Source organism: Chiloscyllium plagiosum, unplaced genomic scaffold (genome assembly GCF_037043375.1).
Source record: "Chiloscyllium plagiosum isolate Xiang-an unplaced genomic scaffold, Cpla_swu_hap1 HiC_scaffold_7, whole genome shotgun sequence".
NCBI lineage: Eukaryota > Metazoa > Chordata > Chondrichthyes > Orectolobiformes > Hemiscylliidae > Chiloscyllium > Chiloscyllium plagiosum.
Window position 1 is genome coordinate 65,861,790 of NW_028270145.1, and position 25,785 is coordinate 65,887,574.

The window sequence follows — 25,785 nt, forward strand, 5'->3', positions numbered from 1 at the left end:
GCATTGACCTACATATTACAAGGTTGCTGGTGTCAGATGAGCTGTACAAATCTTTTTCAATTCACCTCAATAATTTCATTCTTTGAAGAAATATGAAGGCTACATCAATGTAATCTATAACATCCCTCTGAATATTCCTGAATCATGCTGTTATTTAAAATTATACATCCACCTCTTGCTGCAGTCAGCAATTCAGGGAAAGAAGATGAAGTTGCATATCAATGACTTTCTAATACTGTTCTGTTCGAGTACTGAATCTAATATAGAATGTGTTGCCATAGCATGTTTCAAAGGTTAAACTTGAAAGTTTATTTTCAATAGATTTGTTCCAAGTAACAATAAACAAATAGTTCAAAATTTAAGAGACAGAACAGCTCAGACACTGATGCAGTCACTTTGTTTTTTGCTCAATTTGTGAAGTTAGATATTCAGCCAAAACAAACAGCAAAAAAAAGTCCTTTCAATCCTATGGATAATAATGGAACTGACGTGCACTGCAATAAAAATTGACCTGTTCCTTTTTCTCAGTTTTAGAGTGCAAAAGCAATTACCCATCATAACTATTTCATCATATGTATTGTTTCAGTCTGTCTCTTAATTTTCTGATTCTGTTACAACTTAAATTGACAATGTAATTGATCATAGGATTCTAAATAGCAGCAAAACAATTCTTTGTTACAAGAGATGGAAGAAAATTAAATAATTTCCCAGCAGGTTGCAAACAATATGAGAGTACTCTTTTACCCTGACTGATTAAATACCATGCATTCTTAATAAATATATACCCAACCACCGTAATCCAATTAGAAATAGTGAATATCTGGGAACTGGATAGCAAAATAAGTTAACGTTCAAATTTTTAAACACACAAACAAGGAGCAGAAGTAGGCCATTTGATCCCTCAAACTTGCTCTTCCACTGAATAATTGATCTAACTGTACCCTCAAATCCAAATTTCCACCTACCTCTGATAACCTTTCAACACCTTGCTTAAGAAAGATCTATCCAATATTTAAAAATATTCAAGGACTTTACTTCCACCACTTTTTCAGAAAAAGTTTCAAAGACTCATGACCCTCTGAGAAAAATATATTTTGCCTCATCTTTGTTTTAAATAGTGATTGTTTATCCTGGAATAGAGACTATGAGTTTTGAATTCTCCCAAAAGAGGATCTCCACATCTCCCTACCAAGACTCCTCAGGATCTTATGTTTCAATCAAGTTGTCTCTTGCTCTTCTATGCTGCAAGAGATATCTGTTTCAGCTTTCCTTATTAGATGACTCATCATTCCAGGTGGGACTCTGATAACACTTCTTTGAACTTAAATAAGGTGCCCAAATCTGTACACGGTATTCCAGATGTGGTGTCACCAATACCATGTGCGACTGAAGTATGATGTGGAGGTGCCAGTGTTGGATTGGGGTGAACAAATTCAGAAGTCACATGATTACAGGTTATAGTCCAACAGGTTTATTTGAAATCACAAGCTTTTGGAGCATTGCGCCTTTGCCACTTCACCTAACAAAGTAGCAGCACTCCAAAAGTTTGTGATTTCAAATAAACCTGATGGATTTTATCAGAAGTGTAACCTCACTACTTTGTCAATCAAATTCCCTTGCAATAAATAAAATTTTATTAGCTTTTCTAATTACTCACTGAGCCTGCATTGTGAGTCATGCAAAGGTATACCCAGATCTCTCCGTGTCTCAGAGCGATAGAATCTCTCACCATTAAATATATTTGTTTTTTATTTTTCCAGCCAAAATGGACAAATGCACAATTTTCCACATTATACTCCATTTGCCTGATCTTTGCTCATTCAATTAATCCTGTACTCCTTTTTGGCATTCTTATGTCCTCTTCACAACTTATTTTTCTATCTATCTTAGGTCATCAGCAAATTTGACAACCATACTTTCATTTATCCAAGTCATTTATATGAATGGTAAATGGTTGAAATTCTGGTACTAAATTCCGTGATGCACTACTTATTACAAGTTGCCAACCTGAGAAACAGCCATTTATGTCTACTCTCTGTTTCGTGTCAATCTTCCACCCATGCCAATATACTACCACTGCACCATGACCTTTTTATTTTCTGCAATAACCATTCATGTGGCACCTTATCGCATGCCTTCTGGAAATCCAAGTACAGTATAGTCACTTGATTCTCTTTAACCCCAGCACATGTTACTCCAACAAATAACTTCAATAAATTGATTAATTATGATTTTCCTTTCACAAGACTATGCTGACTCTGCCTAATTACTTTAAATTTATCTGAGTGCATGCTCTCAGTTCTTTAATATTACCTTTAAACACTTTCCCTGTAACAAATGTTAAGCTGACTAGCCTGCTATTTCCTACTTTCTGTCACTTTCCTTTTGGAACTAAATTCAGTTGTTGGTGGGCTATACTTAAGTGGAAATGAATAGCAAATTTCTCACAAAACAGGACGAATCTAACTGCAATTAAGAGAAACAAAAAAACCCCAAAGAAGTGTGGACGCTGGCAATCAGAAATTAAAACAAAATTCCATGTCAATCTTTAACCGTTGATCAAACAACCTCCTGAACCAGCTAACTATGCTCTGAGACAAGTTTTCTTAAACTCTTTTCCTGTACTATAAGACTATAAAACATAGGAGCAAAATAGGCTATTCAGTCTTTTGAGTTTGCTCCACTATTCAATGTGATCATAGCTGTAGCTTGCACATGATTTATGTCATCCAATTAATTCTGTGTTAATCACAACTTTATCTGAAACCCTGCTATCAACATTTTGGGAAGCAACACTGACCAGAAACTCAATTGGACTCACCATATAAATAAAAAGCTCAGAGGCTAGATATCCTGCAGGAGGTAACTCACCTCTTGACTCCTCAAAGCGTGTCTACTCGCTATAAGCACAAGTCTGGAGTGTGATGGAATACTCCCTACTAACTTGAATGCATGCAACCCCAACAGCGTTCATGAAGCTTGACACCATCCAGGGCAAAGCAGCCCGCTTGATTGGCACCATATTCACAAACATTCACTCCATCCACCACTGACACCAAGTAGCAATAGCTACAAGATTATTAAATATTACTTGCCACTGACTAGCCCAAGCCTAGATATTGTCCAGATCTTGTTGCTACAGTTTCTGAGAAGTTATGAAGGATGCTGAATATTGTGCAATCATTGACCTAGATCCCTACTTCTAACCTTACATTGATGAAGCAGTTAGAGATAGTTGAGCCGAGGACACTACATTGAGTAACTCCTGCAGAGATGTACTGGAGCTAAGATGACTGACCTCCAATAACCACGGTCATCTTCCTCTGTGCCAGGTATGACTCCAACTAGTGGAGAATTTGGCCTCTGATTCCCATTGATCCCAATATTGCTTGGGCTCCATGATGCCACACTCAGTCAACTGCGGCCTTGGTGTCAAGGGCTGTCATTCTCACTGCACCTTCCAAATTACTTCCATCTAGGAGTACAAGGACAGCAGATACATGGGGACACCAACATCGGTACATTCCCCTCCAAGCCACTCACCATCCTGACTTGGAAATGCATCTCCTTCCTTCGCTGTCAAAATCCTGGAATTCCCTCTCTTAGGGCATTGTGGCTCCTAATACAGCTCATGGACTACAGCAGTTCAAAGCAGCAATTTACCGGCACTTTCTCAAGGACAACTAGGGACTGGCAATAAACGTTGGCCAGCCAGTGACATCAGTATCCCACAAGTGAATAAAAAATATAGTCCACATGATCATATCTGATTCATTGTGTCTCTTTTCAAATAAGGCTCCAGTCTTTCAGAGCTACTGTGGCAGTTTGATTCATTGCTTTTGAGTTACAACACTTAATCTAAACATATAAACCATCCTTTGGGAAAACTCAGAGTCAAGTTAAAACCAGTGATCTTTCGAATATTAGACCATTACCAGCCTTCATGCATTTTTTTCTTCTCATTTCATGTTATTTCATTTCAGTTGCCCCAGCAAATTTTAGTTTTACCTCTAAACATCTGCATATTAGAAATTAGTTGCACATCCTCAAAAGCACTAGCAATGTTGAAACAGCTATCAGATAACTTAGATTCACTAACTGGCTCAGGGGTCTCTCATTCATTCAAGAATTAATGTAAGTGCTACTTTAATATTTGATAGATAGCTTACTCCAGATATTTTTACTGTAACCATTGAAACTTAAAACTGTATTCATGACCGGAAATAAAATGGTGCCTTCCTTCTTCTTCTTAGAACCTATTTAATGTTAGAATTTACTGTTCCCACGATAACTTCAAATTACATTTTCAATTTATAGTAAAATTCTTAACATATGTTAGAATTTAGAGGGTCCTACAATCTTCTGTACCGCGGGCTATACAGCTCACTTCATAATCCCTGTCACGCAGGCATTTCATGTTTCTTCCCTCAATAGCTATCACCCATCCCATCTCCAAAATTACTCAGCCTTCCTGTCCTCTGTACTTTCTACTCACTCACTGCAGACATCTCACCACTTTTCTGGCTCCTGCACTTCCATCAACATCTCTTCTACCTACATTCATCTTACTCATGTGACCTTATGTCCACTTGTAGGAAGAACTAGACTGATGGTTCCACTGCACCCAACTGATTCACCTGTAATCCTCAAACTGGTTAGATTTGATGTGCAGGATTGACAGTGGCCTGGATTGAACATGGCATCACATTTTTATAGATCCTTCAACTGAACAAATAGATTTTACACATGGTCATCTGGATAAGAGACATGCAGAGTATCTGTTGCATAAGCTATAGACACACGCTATAGAGTTGATATTGAGATAACTCAGTGCTGTACAGCAACATGTCCACTCCATGGATTGTTCAGTGCTGGCAACCAGGCAAGCTGCTTGGCTTTGAAGTTGTGCTAAAATGCTATGCAGTCAATAGACAATAGACAATAGTTGCAGAAGTAGGCCATTCTGCCCTTCGAGCCTGCACTACCATTCAATATGATCATGGCTGATCATCCTTAATCAGTATCCTGTTCCTGCCTTATCTCCATAACCCTTGATTCCTTGAGAGCTCTATCCAACTCTTTCTTAAATGAATCCAGAAACTGGGCCTCCCTTGCCCTCTGGGGCAGAGCATTCCACACAGATACCACTCTCTGGGTGAAGAAGTTTCTCCTAATCTCTGTCCTAAATGGTCTACCCCGTATTTTTAAGCTGTGTCCTCTGGTTCGGCACTCACCCATCAGCGGAAACATGTTTCCTGCCTCCAGAGTGTCCAATCCTTTAATAATCTTATATGTCTCAATCAGATCTCCTCTCAGTCTTCTAAACTCAAGGGTATACAAGCCCAGTCACTCCAGTCTTTCAGCGTAAGGTAGTCCCGCCATTCCAGGAATTGACCTCGTGAAACCATGCTGCACTCCCTCAATAGCCAGAATGTCTTTCCTCAAATTTGGAGACCAGAACTGCACGCAATACTCCGGGTGTGGCCTCACCGGGGCCCTGTACAGCTGCAGAAGAACTTCTTTGCTTCTATACTCAATCCCTCTTGCTATGAAGGCCAGCTTGCTATTAGCCTTCACTCAGAATCTAAGTAAGCACAAAGCCTACTTTGGTGGACAAAGGGTAGCGACAGTCGCTGTCCATGGATTGTGCCATGAGATATTGGGGAAACAGTGGTCAAGATAGGGGCCCAGAAAAGCTAACAGTGAGGTGCATTCATCAGGTAATCTCTCAGCTGTTTAATTCAGGAATTGGTTTCTAGGAGAATCATAAATTGCATATAAATGAAACATCCTTACCTAATAAGGAAGTGCAGGTACCATGGAAATAAGATTGTCACCACTATAAGCAAGGTTCTCATATCACCATTGAACCTTAAGGGGAAATATCAAATTTTTCAATGTCAAGAATCCTATTTTTCATTCTTTTTTCACTATTTTTTGACTATTTTGCACATCATTCAAATGCTGGGGAAATTTCACCGTATGTTTTAATTGAAATGTGCTATAGTTGTGTGCTGAATCGCATCTTCTCACCTGTGCACTAACAGCATTTTCTGGATATGTCTTTCTCAACTTGAAGTTGAGAAGAGTGAGCAAAGAGGTAATCCTGATCTGAGTTTTGACTTTATTTTAATGTACACCCCTACCCACTGCAGCACAGCATTCCATGTTTCAACATCTCTGTAATTGGAAAACTGGAAAATCTTCCAGTTTTGCTATTCACTCAAGTGACAATTTCAATGACCATTTAATGTTGATTCTAACCATACTGAACAGTCCACACTTCTTTCGGCCTGTCAAAACCATTCAATTTTAAAACCTCCATTAAATCCTCTTTGCTCCACCAAAAGGACAACAAAGAAAAACAATGCATTCATTTTATGATATAAGGCATTCAAGAGGGAATTGGGTGTTTATAATTAGACTAGATTTCTTACAGTATGAAAACAGGCCATTTGGCCCGACCCTCTGAAGAATAACCCACCCAGACCCATTTCTCTCTGACTAACGCACCTAACACAATGGGCAATTTAGCATGGCCAATTCACCTAACCTGCACATCTTTGGATTGTGGGAGAAAACCAGAGCACCCAGAGGAAACCCAAGCAGACATGGGAAGAATGTGCAAACTTCACGGACAGTCACCTGAGGCTGGCATCAAACCCAAGGCCCTGGTGCTGTGAGTAACCACTGTGCCACTGTGCTGCCCCTTATTTGAATAAAAATAATGGGCAAGGGTATGGGAATAAAGCAGGAGATTGACACCCAGTAATGAAGCTCATGCAATGAGCCAGTGCAAGCATGATAGGCTAAATGGCCTACTGCTGCACTATAACTTGTTATGATTCGATAATTTAATTTTGGATTGCATTGGGCATTTTGAATGGTCAGAAAAATTAAAATTTGAAAAGAAACATCACATACTCTCATTTAAATATAGAGCCTTACATATTGTTGCAAAAATACAAGTTTCATATTAAATATCTTACTTGGCAGCGTCACAATTTTAAACCATTTTGCTTATGTCGCCATTTAATATTGACTTTTCTTTTGTCAACATTTAGATTGGGAACCTATGTGAATACTTCACATTGGAAAATGTATTACTGCAAGTCAACTTTTTGCTGACAAAGTTAGTTGGAAAACTTGATAAATGTGAATATGTCTTCCCTACATTTTCTCCTCAGAAACTAAAGCAAGAAATATTTAAAAAACAATATCATATATTTCACAATAAAATGATTGCATTTGTATAATTTTTATAATTCAATAACTTCATTGAAGGTATTACTCAAAGGCCTCAGCCACTCACAGAAGTCTGGGGTTTCACCTCATGTTTTTGCTCAGACCGTGACTTATCAACTGTATCAGATTCACTTTCTAACATACATAGTAACGTATCAATTACACAAATGACAGACTGCTTTTCTCAGACTCAACAAAAATAAGCTTTCTCTTCCAAAATTAATTGAGAATATAGAAGTTTCATGGATACATTTCAGATAAAATTTATACTTCCCACTTTTAAAGCAAACAGAAAAGGTGTTCCAATAGAAAGTCATATTGGACTTGAAACATTAACGCTGTCTCTCTGTCCATAGATGCTGCCAGATCTGCTTAGTTTCTCTCACACTTTCTGTTTCTGTTCCATAAAATGTCTAAACATGGATTACTTTGGTAATTTGAGATATAAAAATTCTAGTTACAGTTACCTATCCCGCTTGGAATGTATGAGACAGGTACAGCACAAGCAAGAGAGAACAAAGGAAATATGATGGAGTAAAAGAAGTATATGGAAAACATAAGAGATAAACTTTTGTGAATTAATCTGAAAACAACAAAGTTAATGTTGCAGAGAACACTTGTAAAGCTATGCACCCAATTCAAGGATGAGCCAACCCTCAGTCCCATTGTTAGATCCACAAAATCCCCTTCACTTAATTCTGACAGAGTCCAGAAATTTACCTCTCAGCCATACTTCCATTCCATCCTGACAAAGTCCTACCGAATTTCTAGTTTGCTCCCCCTTCCAACCCAATGTTAGGCCAATGAATTTCCAGAAGTGTACCAAATTCTATCAATGCTTTGCAATACTGCCACATCCCACAACAATCTCTATAGACTTCACTCACCTCACCTTACCTTCCCAATTTCTAGGAGCACCTCTCACCATATAGAAACCCATTACCAGTGTGCACATTCAGTTGGGATCCTGTCACTGAGTCAAAACCTGGAACTCACATCTTAATATCACTGTTCATCACCACCACCGTCCCAAAACAGCAAACCTGCTGACCATCCTCCTCAACCCCTCCTTACCACATGCTCCTGTGGTAGGCATCTCTTCTACATCATCTTCTCAAGGTCAGTTTGGGACAGGCTATAAATGGCAGTGATACACATGTCCCATAGACAAATAATTATAAAAATACTTGTAAGCTCCAGGATTTAAATTTGCACAGGCCACTATTCCACTTATTATGTTAATGGATCTGATGAGCATACACTGGAACACTCTGAGGTCAGCTACTGTCCCAAGAGAGAAAAAGACAAATCTCTCCAATCAGAGAAATATGTCCTTACTTTTTATAAAGTGAGTTGTTAAAAAAAATTATCTTAAAATGCTACATTCTTGGAAGGACAAGCCACTTCTTGGCCAGAATCCCCAAAACTTTTCAGTTTCCAATAAAATCCACTTGGACTTTTTGTAGACGGATTAACATTATTTCATAGGAAATTGTGATCATGATGGTCAGAACTTCCTTTCCAGACAGGGCCTGGAAACACACAAATAATGCCCAGACTGGTGTATGAGATGTGCCCTATTCTGGGTTCTTGTCAGAGTAACATTAGATGTGTACTGGAAGACCCTTTGCAAATTTCAAATCTCGCATATATACCATTTTTGCAGGTAAGGGATAAACTTCAAATATTTCGGCAAATACATATAAAATTAAGACCATCATTCAATTTTCAATTCAAGAATAACCAAGACTAGTAGCAAGGCTTGTATCCTCTGAGAATCAACATGACCAGATACCAGGGTAAAAATGTAGAGAACACACGGGACATCCCTTCAATCTTCAACAACTGCTACCATTGGAACCAGGACTCAGTCAGGATTAGCATTCTGAAGAAAAATCAAGGTGTCACATCTCAGGTAGGAGGTAGGTGATTAATTGGTATTTCCTAATGAGGAAATTTCAGTCAGGATAGGTGGAACACATTGAAATAACAGTCCAAAGAACATAAGCACAGACAGGACGAGAGAAATTAATTAAACTTTCAACAGTAAAATAATTAATTAAATGTTATGAACAGGGAAGATGATACATAACAGTTGCACAATATGGAACTTGAAAACATTAGTATAAAAGTGATAGAGCCATAGAGATGTACAGTACGGAAACAACTCGGTCCAACTCGCCCATGCCGACCACATATCCCAACCTAATCTAGTCCCATTTGCCAGCACTTGGCCCATATCTCTCTAAACTCTTTCTGTTCATATACCCATTCAGATGCCTTTTAAATGCTGTAATTCTATCAGTCTCCACCACTTCCTCTGGCAACTCATTCCATTCATGTACCACCCTCTGCATGAAGAAGTTGCCCCTTATGTTCCTTTATATTTTTCCCCTCTCACCCTAAAACTATGCCCTCTAGTTCTGGACTCCCCCACCCCAGGTGAAAGACTTTGTTATTTTTCCTATCCATGCCCTTCATGATTTTATAAACATCTACATGGTCACCCCTCAGCCTCTGATGCTCCAGGGTAAACAGCTGCACCCTATTCAGCCTCTCCCTATAGCTCAACTCCCCTGATCCTGGCAACATCCTTGTAAATCTTTTCTGAATCGGTTCAAGTTTCACAACATCCTTCCAATAGGAAGGAGACCAGAATTGCACACAGTATTCCAAAAGTGGTCTATCCAATGTCCAGTACAGCCGCAACATGACCTCCCAATTTCTCTACTGAATACTCTGACCAATAAGAGAAAGCATGCCAAATGCCTTCTTCACTATCCTATTCACCTGTAACTCTACTTTCAAGGAACTATGAACCTGCACTCCAAGGTCTCTTTGTTCAGCAACACTCCCTAGGACCTTATCATTAAGTGTATAAGTCTTGCTGTGTTTTGCTTTTCCAAAATGCAGCACCTCGCATTTATCTAAATTAAACTCCATCTTCCACTTCTCAGCCTATTGGCCCATGTGATCAAGAACACTTTGTATTCTAAAGTAACCTTCTTCACATCATTTACTGCATCCGCTGCACCCGATGTGGCCTCCTCTACATTGGGGAGACAGGCCGCCTACTTGCGGAACATTTCAGAGAACACCTCTGGGACACCCGCACCAACCAACCCAACCGCCCCGTGGCGGAACACTTTAACTCCCCCTCCCACTCCGCCAAGGACATGCAGGTCCTTGGCCTCCTCCATCGCCAGACCATGGCAATATGACGCCTGGAGGAAGAGCACCTCATCTTCCGCCTAGGAACCCTCCAACCACAAGGGATGAACGCAGATTTCTCCAGCTTCCTCACTTGCCCTCCCCCCACCTTATCTCAGTCCCAACCCTCGGACTCAGAACCGCCTTCTTGACCTGTAATCTTCTTCCCGACCTCTCCACCCCCACCCCCTCTCCGGCCTATCACCCTCACCTTAATCTGCTTCCACACCTATCGCATTTCCAACGCCCCTCCCCCAAGTCCCTCCTCCCTACCTTTTATCTTAGCCTGCTTGGCACACCTTCCTCATTCCTGAAGAAGAGCTTATGCCCGAAACGTCGATTCTCCTGCTCCATGGATGCTGCTTGACCTGCTGCGCTTTTCCAGCAACACATTTTTCAGCTCTGATCTCCAGCATCTGCAGTCCTCACTTTCTCCTAACCTTCTTCACTGTCCATTACACCTCCAATTTTGGCGTCATCTGCAAACTTACTCACTATACCTCCTATGTTCACAACCAGAAGTCAAGGCTGTTAATTTAAATCAGCATAACCTGCATACTGACACCAAGTTTCAGTACCACCAGGGCCACTCAACGTCTGACCTCATTATAGCCTTGATTCAAACACAGACAAAACAGCTGAATTCTCGAGGTAAGGGGAGAGTGACAGCCCTTGACATCAAGACTGTATTCAACCAAATGTTGCATTAAGGAGCCCTAGCAAAACTGGAATCAATAAGAATCAGGGGACAAACTCTTCGCTGGTTGGTGTCACACCTGGCGCATAAGAAGATTGTGGTGTTTGTTGGAGGTCAGTCATCTCAGCTCGAGGATATCTCTACAGGAGATACTCAGAGTAATGTCCTAGGCCCAAATATCTTCAGCTGCTCCATTAATAACCTTCCCTCTATCAGAAACTCAGAAATGGGGATTTTCACTGATGATTGCATAATGTTCAGCACCATTCCTGACCCCTCAGATATTGAAGCAATCCATGTCAAATGTAATGAGACCTGGACAATATCCAGCTTGGGCTGACAACTGACAAGTAACATTTGCACCATACAAATGCGAGGCAATGGCCATCTCCAATAAGAGACCATTTAACCACCACTTCTTTAAATTCAATGGCATTGCCATCACGAAATGCCCTACTATCAACATCCTTGGGGTTACCATTAACCAGAAACTCAACTGGACTCATGAGATAAATTCAGTGGTGATAAGTGTCGGTCAGACACTAGGAATACTGCGGTGAGTAACTCACCTCCTGACTCCCCAATGCCTGACCATTATCTAAAAGGCACAAAGCTGGGGTTTGGTGGAATACTCCACACTTGCCTGGATGGATTGAACTCCAACAACACTCAAGAAGCTTGACATCATCCAGGACAAAGCATCCAATTGATTGGCACTACATCCATTCCCTCTACCTCCAATGCTTATCAGCAGTACTATGCACTATTGCAATGCAGAAATTTATTCACTATCTTCTTAGATAGTGCCTTCCAATTCCACCAACAACTTCCATCCAGAAGGTCAAAGCAGCAGATACATGGAAACTCCACCAGCTGTAAGTTGCCCTCCATATCACCTCACCATCCTGATTTCAAAATAAAGCACTATTCCTTCACTGGAGCAAAAATGCTGGAATTCCTTTGCTGAGGGCATTTTGGATTTACCTACAGCGCATAGATTGCAACAGTTCAAGAAGGGAGCTCACCCATCATCATCTCAAAGGCAAAAAGGGATGGAGAAGAAAAGCTGGTCAGTGAGTGATGTTCCACAAGTGATTAAAATACTCTCATCAGATACATTTGTAGTATTCTTATTTGGCAAATCAATTTCGGTAATAAAAGAACTGTTCAGCTCTGCTGAATACATACCAAGGAAGATATTCATCTTCAACAAGCAGTCTATTTAAGCAGTTTTATTTTTAATCGAATCATATTATGTTGTACCTTTTCTATTTTCTAGTTGAGGCAAAGTCTAAAATGAAAAATTGTGCTTGTGTAAAAGACCAAGTGAACATTTGGAATCTCTCTCAGCATGCAGCTTTGGGAGCAGTTAGAGGACTTTCTGAGTTTCATGATGCTAAAATTCAATACTTGGTTGACTTAATTTAGTGATTCACTTCAAAAAACAAAATAAACAAAAACACAGTTGTGTTCTTTGATTAGCACATTTTCCATATTGCCTGCAGGATTTTGCTATAGCATATTGACCATTCCCTATTAAGTAATTGTGGCAAGCTCCCTGTTGACTGCCACTTCAACACACCACCTTGTTCCCTGGCCAACATCTCTGTCTCAGGCTTACTGCAGTGCTCCAGTGAAGCTCTGCACAAGCTGGAAGTACACCACCTCATTTTCCACTTGGGAACTCTGAAGCCTTCTGGACTTAATATTGAGTTCAATAATTTTATGTCTTTACATGCCTTTTCCCATGTCCTGACCTCAACCTCCACACACCTGGACTTGTCAACATATGGGCTGCTACCACACACAACCCATTGTTGGCTACCAATAGCTCCCAGTAGTAACCAATTATTTCCCTGGACTGACTTTACCCACTCCTTTTTCTGTCCAACTGTTTCGGTCTCTCTTTGAGCTCTATCGCCACCTATTGTTTACTCTCCCCACTTCCCCTATCCATTTTCTGCATGAATACCAACCCTTTCCTCGCTACCATCAGTACTGAAAAAGGGGCATTAGACTCAAAATGTTAGCTCTGATTTCAGCACAGATGCTGCCAACCTTGCTGAGTTTTTCCAACAATTTCTGACAAACGATTCATATCGTGTGTAAGACTAAAACACATTAATGTTTCACAAACTACAGGAGTAAAGCTTCCAGTTTAAGATACCACTTTACAATGCAAGTTTAACACTCAGCGAAACAATTTTACTATGACACGAACACTAAACTTGTATATGATAATGTGATACAGGAAGGCTTTTCTCACTTATATGTCTCTTTGCCGATATTCTTGACCATCTGCCTTTATGTCTGTTTGGTTCTTATCTTTTCTTGTGTGTGATTACACTGCTTGAAGGAATTTGGCATGTTTTGTTACATTAAAGCTCTATGTAAATGAAAACTAATTACCTCAACTGCTTTCTGGTGGACGTTTGATTCACAGTTAGGCTGAATATTGACGTGAAAACATAAATTCAAAATTAAATCTTTGATTGTGGCATACATGATATATATCGCAAGAATAATTCAAATATTTACAACAATAGTTCAATACTGCCAGCCTACATAAAGGAACAGAATACAAAATACAGAATATAAAGGCTGAAATGTGGATAAACTCATTGTATTCAGCATCCCTTCTGCAGAACATGGGCAATTCTTGGTAATTAAAAATGTCAAGACCAATTATGCTGATATATTTCATGGAATCATAGAATCCCTACACTGCAGAAAGAGGTCATTTGACCCAATAAGAGGGTCAGTGCAGACTTGACAGAAAAAGGAAAGTGTTCTGTATGCCTTATTTAGTACCCAATTAACCTGCCTACCACTCTCAGTGTTTTGTGGACAAGCACCTCAATATCCCTCTATTCCTCTGAGCTTCCTATTGTCCTGACATTCATTAAGTACTCCCTTGTCTTGTTAATTCTTCCACGGTGTAACATGTCAAGTCTTAATTTTTTTACATGTCGCTTGTCTTTCTTGGAGAAGTTAAATGGCTTGGTTTAAACAATGCACTTTACTATATTATTCAAGAAACATTCTCCAAACTGTTTATTTAAGTGGGAATAGGGAGTTTTTTTTTATGTCCAGATCAATGCAACCAAATAACATTGCAATTTCTTTTGATGAAATTCCTAGTGCAGAATTGCTGTTGTATTCGCCTGCATAACAAGTCATTGCATTTGATGATTAATTAGTTGAACTGCTTTGTGATATTTTGACATGATAAGATGCTGCATGAATGCAAGTACTGTTTACTTATGAATACTGTGAACAGCAGGACAACCAGGTATGAGGCTCCAATCATCATTGCAACCACAGATGGAGCATTTTCTATTTATCATCTTGTTTCCTGTTGCTGAGCCAGTTTTCAATGCAGCTCATTAATTTTCCATTAATTCCTATGCCTTAATCTATTTAAAAGATCCACATGCAGAAGTTTAGCAAATTACTTTTGATATTTTGAATAAATTATATTTGCTTGTTACCACTCATCCACCAATTTTTAAAAAAGTTTTTCAAGAATTTCAAAATATTCTTCAAAATGTGACTAACAACGTTGAATGCAGCACAAAACAAGAAGTGCTTTCATAAAATCTTATGATAAAGTATCACCTAACATGGTAATCATAATACAATTACATCATGAGAAAGCTACATTGTGAGGAAATATTTTTCAGTAGTGAGTGTTTCATAATGTTTGTCCACAGAGGCTCAGAAATGAAATTGCCTAGTTATCAACCATAAATTTTGTCTGTGAGAAAGACAAAAAAAAAACAGAAAAATGTTGCATCTGGTCATGTTAATCCTAAAAAAAGAACATTCTCACCTAACAGCCAACCTTGTGTACTGTTGTCAGCCTCAAACCACCAGGGGAGTGTCAATTGTGACAGAACGAACATTTCGAGATGTGATCATGTGAAATTAGCCAACAGATGGGTAACATTGTGAGTATCACAGACCATCTGATTATTCACAAAAGACAAACCTTTCCAAATGTAGAGTCAGATTGGATTTTGTGAAGTTGTATGCATTTCCACGTTCATGCAATCTGTTACTTATAATACCATAGAAAAAGATGCTAGTGTTCCTTTATTTGCAAAAAAAAAACAGATTTGGTAAACCACCAACCAAAGCAAAGCTGCTATTATACATTACAGTGTGGATAGTAGATTGCTCAGTCCTGCAATAGCACCTGAATGCTCCCTAAGTATGCAAAAGGCATGGAAAAAAGCAGTAGATATCATAGTCTGACTGGTGAGGGCATACTGCTAGGACAACCTACTTCTCACAAACAAAATGTCAAAAATTTGTCTATTTCACAAACAACCAACTTCCATTCTGTTTTGATCTATAGTCTTTGCCTTCTCCTCTTGAACAGTAGATTAGAAGAAATAGAAATCAACCAAGCTTGCTCTATAATTCTTCCGTGGGACAGGGTGAGAGCAAAGATCTACATAAATATAAGCACTTCTCAAGAAGTATACTGAAAGATTTTATTAATATTTTCAACTTCAGCCGTATATGGAGGTTTTTGGGTCTGCCTCGGAACACTTCAACCCCAGGGCATCAATGTGGACTTCGCCAGTTTCCTCATTTCCCCTCCCCCACCACCTGACCCCATTTCCAACCTTCCAGCTCAGCACTGTCCTCATGAATCTGTCCTACCTGCCAATCTCCCTTCCCACCTATCCACTCCACCCTCCCCTCTGACCTATCACCTCCATCCCCACCCCCATTCACCTATTGTACTATTTGCTACCTTCTCCCCCACCCCCACCCCCCGTTTATCTCTCCACCCTGGAGGGTCTCCGCCTCCATTCCTGACGAAGGGCTTTTGCCCAAAACGTTGATTTTCCTGCTCCCTGGGTGCTGCCTGACCTGCTGTGCTTTTTCAGCAGCACTCTGATCTAAATCTGGTTTCCAGCATTTGCAGTTCTCACTTTTGCCCTGTATATGGAGGTTGCCAGACATGTTCCTGTAGCACAGAAAGAGCTGAAAGGTTGTGGATGTAGAAATAAGTAGAAAATTAGACAGCCTGAAGTTTCAGATTACAATGATCAAAGGTGTGTTTTGATATATTCAAAAGTTATTTTCTTCAAAAAAAAATGATGCATAGGACTTTACTCCAGTACAGATTGTATCAAGGCCACAATTCCAATTTGGCAGTGTGATCCTGTCCATATAAATACAATTTTACTCCCTTTCTTGTTAGAAACAATGAGTAATTTTAATTATTTTTTGGTAAAGAAGAGGGAAACTTAGGCCCAACTATTTTGATCAGGGTTGGAAATCCATTGGGACAAGGTGGGAGTGGGGTATGAGATGTTGGCTTTGGTGGTTTAATGCATTTGTAAAAAAAAAGAGAGAAAATATTGTAATGTCATGTAGTGACAGGGTCCAAAGACAGACAGAAAAATCCAGAGGATGGTCAGTCAGTGCGTGGGGTGTCCCAGGGAATGGATACAGAAACATTAAACTTTCCCATTAGACACATTGCTGAAAACTGAGATTCAGGAACTTGTGTTTGTCCTGTAGTTAAAATAATCACTTTGCAATTTGTTTTAGGTGTCACAGAGAGAGATACAAGCTGAAGAAAAACATCAAGTGAACACACAGGAATTTGCTGAAAGGAAACTGCTGCAGCTGTGCCATGCTGATCAAGAATCCTTTGTGTGGGAATAGTACTGAAGCTTTGCTGAGTTTTGATGAGTAATGACATTGCTGAGATAAAAGGAATGATGAGAGTTTGAATCCTTGTGTTGATGTTTGTACTGAAATCTTTCAAACCTTTTTGTCTGCTGCAATATAATTCATATTTTCTCCTTGTTGAATATCATTTTATTCTTTGTATGAAATATATACCTGTGGATTATTGTGAATGTGCTCATCAACTGACTTCCACAGTTAAGAGAAAAGAACAAAGTACAGGGAACATGAAGCCATAAAGGAGGAGTAGAAGTCGACCATTCAACCCAATCACTCTGCTTCTCCATTCAATAACATTGTGGCTGATCTAAGAATCCACAATTCACTTTTCTATCTATTCTCCATAACCCTTAATTCTCTCTTTGACTTGCATAGCCTCAGAGTGAAGGGATGACCCTTTAGAAATGAGATGAGGGGAAATTTCTTCAGCCAGATGATAGTGAATCTGTGGAACTCATTGCTTCACAAGACTGTGGAGGCCAAGTCGTTGAGTGCATATAAGACAGAGGTAAACAGGTCTTGATTAATAAGGGATCAACGTTTACGAGGAGAAGGCAAAGAATGGGGTTGAGAAACATATTTGATTTGATTTGGTTTGATTTTATTTGATTTGATTTAATTTATTACTGCCATGTACCGAGGTACAGTGAAAAGTGTTGACTTATGTGTTTTACAGGCAGATTATACTATACAAGTGCATCAGGATAACAGAACAGAAGTGTTACAGCTAATGAGAAGGTGCAGACAGAGATCAACATTAACATTTGAGAGGTCCATTCAAAAGTCTGATAACAGCCGGAAAGAAACTGTTCTTGAATCTGTTTGAATGTGTATACAAATTTTTATATCTTCTGCCCAATGGAGTGGAGGAGAGTATAACTGGTCATGACCAAATGGTGCAGTAGATTTGATGACCAAATGGTGCAGTAGGCTTGATGACCAAATGACCTAATTCTACTCCTATATCTTATGGTCTTATGGACTCATTCAGTATTAATATCAGCTAGGATCATAATAGGTTTGGAGCTTGTCATGCGTCAAGTATTGGTGAATTCTCAAAGAAATGAGGATTTGGAGGTGCTGAGTGTAGGAACAAGAGTTGCTGTGAAGAATATTACACACGTTAGAAAGTAAAATGGATTTGACTGTTGTCAAGACTTCTGGGAGTACAAAATATAACAGTGGATGACTTCAATTATTTGATGCTATGCTGCAAAACTTCATAAAAAAATTGAAAATAGTGATAAAAGCAGGATGTAAAAAAGATGATCAGATTAAATTTATCCAGCATTTAGCTTAAAAGGAGAGACACCTGGATTTGATGTATCGCAGCTAGAATTAATTAAACTTCAGTTGCAAATGAAAGAAATATGAATTGGAGAAAAAAGAAAAAGAGACAAGAAATGGAAAGAGAGAGATTTTACTGAGCTTGGAGAAGATTTGTAGCTCAGGTTGAGGCTCTGGATGTAAGTTTGCTCACTGAGCTGGAAGGTTCATTTTCAGACATTTTGTCACCACACTAGGTAGCATCATCAGTGAGCCTCTGGTGACGAACTGGTGTTATGGCTCATGTTCTATTTATGTATTTAGGTTTCTTTGGGTTGGTGATGTCATTTCCTGTAGTGATGCCATTTGCTGTGTTGGTGGTGTTATTTCCTGTTCTTTTTCTCAGAGGGTGATAGATCTGATCCAAATCAATGTGTTTGTTGATACAGTTCCGGTAGGAATGCCATGCTTCTAGGAATTCTCCTGTGTATCTCTGTTTGGCTTGTCCTAGAATGGATGTGTTTGTCCCAGTTAAAGTGGTGTCCTTCCTCATCTGTATGCAAGGATACTAGTGACAATGGGTCATTAGAGAGACTTTAAAAATTTGAACCCGCAAAGGAGGGAAAAGGAAAAAAGATAAGTGGAGAAAAAATACTTAAATTGTAAAGACAAGAGACGGCAAAAGAAAGATGAAAGGAAATGTTAAGGCTTGAACTCCAGAGGGAGAGACAGAGCAAGCTCATACTTTCCAAAAACAGAAATAAATTCAACTTCTAATCCTTTAAAGCCTTTCTTATCATCTACATTCACATATTTTGAATTAGTGTAGCTCCAACAACACTATAAAAAATTGACACCATAGAAGAGAGAGTAGCTTTCTGGTTTGGCCCTCTATTTATCACCGTAAGTATTAGTTCTGTCCACCAAAGTTGCACAATAGCTGGAGTATGTAGCATCTACAAAATGCAGTGCAACACAAAGACAATCACTTGAGTGATCCCATCCAAGTCAAATCTATCCGAACTACAAGTCATGGAAATTCATTGTCATTCTTTCATTGGCAATGGTTCAAAATCTCTTGATAACAGCCCTATGAGTGTGCCTTCAGTACTACAGATACAGTTCAAGAAGACAGGCCCACCTTCTTCTCATGAGAAACAAGATATCAACAATAATTAGTCATCCTGCCAATGATACCACATCCGAGGAACAACTAAAATGAAAACGTTTTGATACTGTTTCATTTATCACTTTAGACACTAACAATATAATGACACCTCTCACCTTGAGTATATCAGTGAATTACATGTACCTTAAGTCAAACAGGACAAAATTAATGTCTGACAGTTCTGGCTATTACCCCATTTACCATCTCAAACAAATGGCAGGAATTTGAATCAGTGAACTCAATATTGTTTGTTAAATAATTGTGAGCAAAAGTAAAGTAGAAGCATCTTTTCAGATATGGATTTCACTCATTAGAATTTGGACTTTAAGAATTAACAATTTCATTAGGATAGTGCTCTGTTAAATGAGTGACAATTGTTTGCAATTTTTTGATATTTAGAAAATGATGATAATTGTGAGATTCTGTCTTTCTTCAGGAGATTGGTAGATCACCAAGACTTAGCTGGAATAACAAGGACTGCAGATGCTGGAAACCAGAGTCCAGATTAGAGTGGTGCTGGAAAAGCATAGCAGGTCAGGCAGCATCCGAGAAGCAGACCAAAGGGGTAGCCATGGGCACCTGTATGGGCCCCAGCTATGCCTGTCTCTTTGTTGGCTACATAGAACAATCCAACTTCTGTAGTTACACTGTCACCACTCCCCACTTCTTCCTCCGCTACATTGATGACTGTATTGGCGCCACCTCGTGCTCCCACCAGGAGGTTGAGCAATTCATCAACTTCACCATCACATTCCACCCCGACCTTAAATTCACCTGGACCATCTCTGACACCTCCCTCTCCTTCCTGGACCTCTCCATCTCCATTAATGATGACTGACTTGACACTGACATTTTTTACAAACCTACCGACTCCCACAGCTACCTGGATTACAACTCTTCCTACCCTACCTCCCAAAAATGCCATCCCGTATTCCCAATTCCTCTGCCTCCGCCGTATCTGCTCCCAGGAGGACCAGTTCCACCACAGAACACACCAGATGGCCTCCTCCTTTAGAGACCACAATTTCACTTCCTACATGGTTAAAGATGCCCTCCAATGCATCTCATCCACATCCTGCCCCTCCACCCTCAAACCCCACCCCTCCAACCGTAACAAGGACAGAACCCCCCCCCCCCCCCCCGGTGCGCACCTTCCACCCGACCAACCTTTGCATAAACCAAACCATCTGAAGACATTTCTATCACCTCCAAACGGACTCCACCACCATATTTCCCTCCCAACCCATTTCCGCTTTCCACAGAGACCACTCCCTCTGTGACTATGTGGTCAGGTCTGCACCCCTCAACAACCCATGCTCCCTTCCAGGCACCCTCCTCTGCCACTGCAGGAATTGCAAAACCTGCGCTCACACCTCTTCACTCACCTCCATCCATGGCCCCAAAGGAGCTTTCCACATCCATCAAAGCTTTACCTGCACATCCTCCAATATCATTTATTGTATCCATTGCTCCAGATGCGGTCTCCTCTACATTGGGGAGACTGAACACCTCCTAGCAGAGCACTTTAGGGAACATCTCCGGGACACCCGCACCAATTAACCCCACCGCCCTGTGGCCCAACATTACAACTCCCCCTCCCACTCTGCTGAGGACATGCAGGTCCTAGGCCTCCTCCACTGCCACTCCCTCACCACCCGAAGCCTGGAGGAAGAGCGCCTCATCTTCCGCCTTGGAAAATGTCAACCCCATGGCATCAATGTGGATTTCACCAGTTTCCTCATTTCCCCTTCCCCCACCTCACCCCAGCTCCAACCTTCCAGCTCAGCACCGCCCTCATGGCCTGTCCTACCTGTCTATCATCATTCCCACCTATCCACTCCACCCTCCTCTCTGACCTATCACCTTCATCCCCATCCCCATTCACCCATTGTACTCTTTGCTACCTTCCCCCACACTCTTCTCTGACCTATCACCTCCATCCCCACCCCCATTCACCTATTGTATTCTATGCTACTTTCTCCCCAACCCCACCCCCCTCTCACCCCACTCTGCAGGCACCCTGCCTCTATTCCTGATAAAGGGCTTTTGCCCAAAATGTCGATTTTCTGCTCTTCGGATGCTGCCTGGCCTGCTGTGCTTTTCCAGCACCACTCTAATCTAAACCCTTAGCAGGAATACTGCTGACAAATGGCAGAGAACTAAAGCACCAAAATCAATGCTTAATTCAGGTTAAGGACTCAGAACAATTAGGTTGAGTTGTTTGTATGCCTTTGAGGTGAACAGTGGAGAATTGCATGAGATAACTCAGTAGAGCTCAGAGAGAGAAATCCTCCTGGTATTAAAGGAATAGTGTGAGTTTGAGTCATTTTGCCAGCATCTTAAGTCTTTTCAAACTTTTTGTCAGGTATCCCTGAAGAAAGGGATTAGGAGAGCTAAGAGAGGGCATGAAAAATCTTTGACGGATAGGATCAAGGATAACCCAAAGGCATTTTATGCCTATGTGAGAAACATGAGAATGACGAGAACGAGGGTAGGTCCGATCAAAGACAGTAGTGGGAGACTGTGTATTGAGTCGGAAGAGATAGGAGAGGTCTTGAATGAGTACTTTTCTTCAGTATTTACGAATGAGAGGGACCGTATTGTTGAAGAGGAGAGTGTGAAACGGACTGGTAAGCTAGAGGAGATACTTGTTAGGAAGGAAGATGTGTTGGACATTTTGAACAACTTGAGGATAGACAAGTCCCCTGGGCCTGATGGGATATATCCTAGGATTATGTGGGAAGCAAGAGAGGAAATTGCAGTACCATTGGTAATGATCTTTTCATCTTCACTGTCAACGGGGGTGGTACCAGGGGACTGGAGAGTGGCGAATGTTGTGCCCCTGTTCAAAAAAGGGAATAGGGATAACCCTGGGAATTACAGGCCAGTTAGTCTTACTTCGGTGGTAGGTAAAGTAATGGAAAGGGTACTGAGGGATAGGATTTATGAGTATCTGGAAAGACACTGCTTGATTAGGGACAGCCAGCACGGATTTGTGAAGGGTAGGTCTTGCCTTACAAGTCTGATTGAATTCTTTGAGGAGGTGACCAAGCATGTGGATGAGGGTAGAGCAGTGGATGTAGTATACATGGATTTTAGTAAGGCATTTGATAAGGTTCCCCATGGTAGGCTTATGCGGAAAGTCAGGAGGCATGGGATAGAGGGAAATTTGGCCAGTTGGATAGAAAACTGGCTAACCGGTCGAAGTCAGAGAGTAGTGGTAGATGGTAAATATTCAGCCTGGAGCCCAGTTACAAGTGGAGTTCTGCAGGGATCAGTTCTGAGTCCTCTGCTGTTCGTAATTTTTATTAATGACTTGGATGAGAGTCGAAGGGTGGATCAGTAAATTTGCAGATGATACGAAGATTGGTGGAGTTGTGGATAGTGAGGAGGGCTGTTGTCGGCTGCAAAGGGACTTAGATATGATGCAGAGCTGGGCTGAGGAGTGGCAGATGGAGTTCAACCCTGCCAAGTGTGAGGTTGTCCATTTTGGAAAGACAAATAAGAATGCGGAATACAGGGTTAACGGTAGGGTTCTTAGTGAGGTGGAGGAACAGAGGGATCTTGGGGTCTATGTTCATAGATCTTTGAAAGTTGGATAGAGCTTGTAAGAAGGCCTATGGTGTATTAGCGTTCATTAGCAGAGGGATTGAATTCAAGAGTCGTGAAGTGATGTTGCAACTGTACAGGACTTTGGTTAGGCCACATTTGGAGTACTGTGTGCAGTTCTGGTCGCCACACTTTAGGAAAGATGTGGAAGCTTTGGAGAGGGTGCAGAGAAGATTTACCAGGATGTTGCCTGGAATGGAGAATAGGTCGTACGAGGATAGGTTGAGAGTGCTAGGCCTTTTCTCGTTGGAACGGCGAAGGATGAGGGGTGACTTGATAGAAGTTTATAAGATGATCAGAGGAATAGATAGAGTAGACAGTCAGAAACTTTTTCCCCGGGTACAACAGAGTGTTACAAGGGGACATAAATTTAAGGTGAAGGGTGGAAGGTATAGGGGACCTTTAAGCGGCAATTGGATAGGTACATGGATGGGTGCTTAAGCTAGGACAAATGTTCGGCACAACATTGTGGGCCGAAGGGCCTGTTCTGTGCTGTATTGTTCTATGTTCTATAGTATATCTCATATTTTATTCCCTGTTATTAAATGTTTTATCTTTTGTGTTAAAGGTTACCTGTTGACTGTTGAGAATGTATTCAGTAACTGACCTTTGTAATTAAAAAATTCACATCAGTGTCCACCAAGCCAGATTTCACACTGTGGTCTTACTTATCCAGCACTAATGTCAGCCAGGATCGTAACACTCATTACACCTTGCCTGTTTCCAATGAGGATGGAAGTTGGGATTCCAAAGCAGAGGGAACTAATTTTTAACATGTTTCAATATTGATATAACTGGCTGCACCAACTGCTTCTTCTTTACTTAAACTGGAAAGGGAATGACTGAAATTTACAGGCTTCTCATTTTCAATATTATTTTCAGAGCTCAGACAAAGGAAGCAGCAAATCATAAACATCAAGGGAAGGTGACTCATGGTTTAGGATAAGTGAAGGGATGTGGCCTTAGCAATGAGTGCCATTGCCAATAATTTCTGTACATCTCAATATTGATTGATATTTCACATCAGCCAGGATTAGTCACAAATTGATCTAAAACAATATTTTTAAGCAAGTCTCACATTTCCACTGATTTTATTTCCCTCTGTTGAAAAACAGGAAATATTTCTCTCAAATGTCTAAAAGATATGGGAAGATCTTTTGTTCTCCCTTCTTTCTCCTGAAAATATTCCATCTCTCATCAACCACCTTGAAGGAATGCATGAAAGATACAAACATGCGTTTGCTTATTTCTTGTATTTGTTGTCTCTCTTCATGGATTGTATTCTAAAACCTGGTTTCCACCCTGTGTAATAGCAAATATCGGGCATTCTTATGGAAGTTGTCAACACAATTTGAATAGGTTTCATGGAGAAGCATTGAGAAATGAAGAAACAGCAGGGGATTTCCAGCTACAGGTTGGTCAGGAAATTGTCTCCATCATTTTAGTGTCAGACCCTTTTAGAATTAGACCCTTTGGTTCCTGCTGCTCAAATGCAGTTGTCAATCATTAACATTGAAAATACTTTAAGCTGTGTCCTGAAATATCAATGAACACTGAACTTTTACTTTTGTTTTACTTTACTTTCTGTACATCAAAAAGTGCAACTATTGCAAAGACCAGAGAGATCTATTGCTTCAGTAATACCCAGCCAATCTTCAACAACTACACCATTGCAACTCATTCTCGCACATGGAAAACCAATACTTTCCCCAAGTAAAGGATACTGTGGGCAATCATAAGATTCAATCACACAAAACATGATTGAAGGTTGCGTGACCAGCTATTGTTGAACATATTCCTGCAGTATCATCACAATACTTCCTGCCTCCAACTGTCCCATTCTTATGCTACTGCCATTGGTCACTTGACTGAACTGCCTTCTCATACCAACTAGCAAGTGAATAGACTTTTAATTATTTGATTCTTGATTGTCAGTTTACCAACCCACAAAAGTAATAAACAAGCAAGTTGAAACAAAACTATTAAAGCATTTTTAAGGCTTTTTTTTCTCTCCCTTTTGCTTGCTTGCAGTATTCTTCTGGAGAGTAATATTTGATTTATGCAGAAGTAAAGTTGGAAGCAATTTCTATGACAATTTGGAAATGACTGTCTTCATTGAATGAGAGACAAACAATGGAGTTGGTGACCATTTGATGTCATCTGTCACAATGGCTATGCAGATAACTCTTTGTTGTCTGTGACAGCTCCTGAATGATCTTGAACATAAATCACATCAACAGAGAACCAAAGCATATTTATTGTTTCTGACATGACAGCTATACCTACTGCCTCAGGTATATAATTTACAATTGTGGAATGTGTTCTTCAAAGAAAATCTCAGCATTCATTAAACTGAAATAAGGAATTCCTATCTACTGAGATTATTGAGCTTCTTCCTTTTGATACCAAGAAACACTTGAGCTGAAAAATGTGTTGCTGGAAAAGCGCAGCAGATCAGGCAGCATCCAAGGAGCAGGAGAATCGACGTTTCGAGTGTAAGCCCTTCTTCAGGAATGAGGAGGGTGTGCCAAGCAGGCTAAGATAAAAGGTAGGGAGGTGGGACTTGGGGAGGGGCATTGGGAATGCGATAGGTGGAAGGAGGTTAAGGTGAGGGTGATAGGCCGGAGAGGGATGGGGGTGGAGAGGTCAGGAAGAAGATTGCAGGTCAAGGATGCGGTGCTGAGTCCGAGGGCTGGGACTGAGATAAGGTGGGGGGAGGGGAAATGAGGAAGCTGGAGAAATCTGTATTCGTCCCTTGTGTTTGGAGGGTTCCTAGGTGGAAGATGAGGAGCTCTTCCTCCAGGTCGGTTCCATAGACAGGTGCTGAGGAAGGAGATGTGGCTGTGGTAGCGAGTCTGTTTGAGGATGTGGCTGAAGA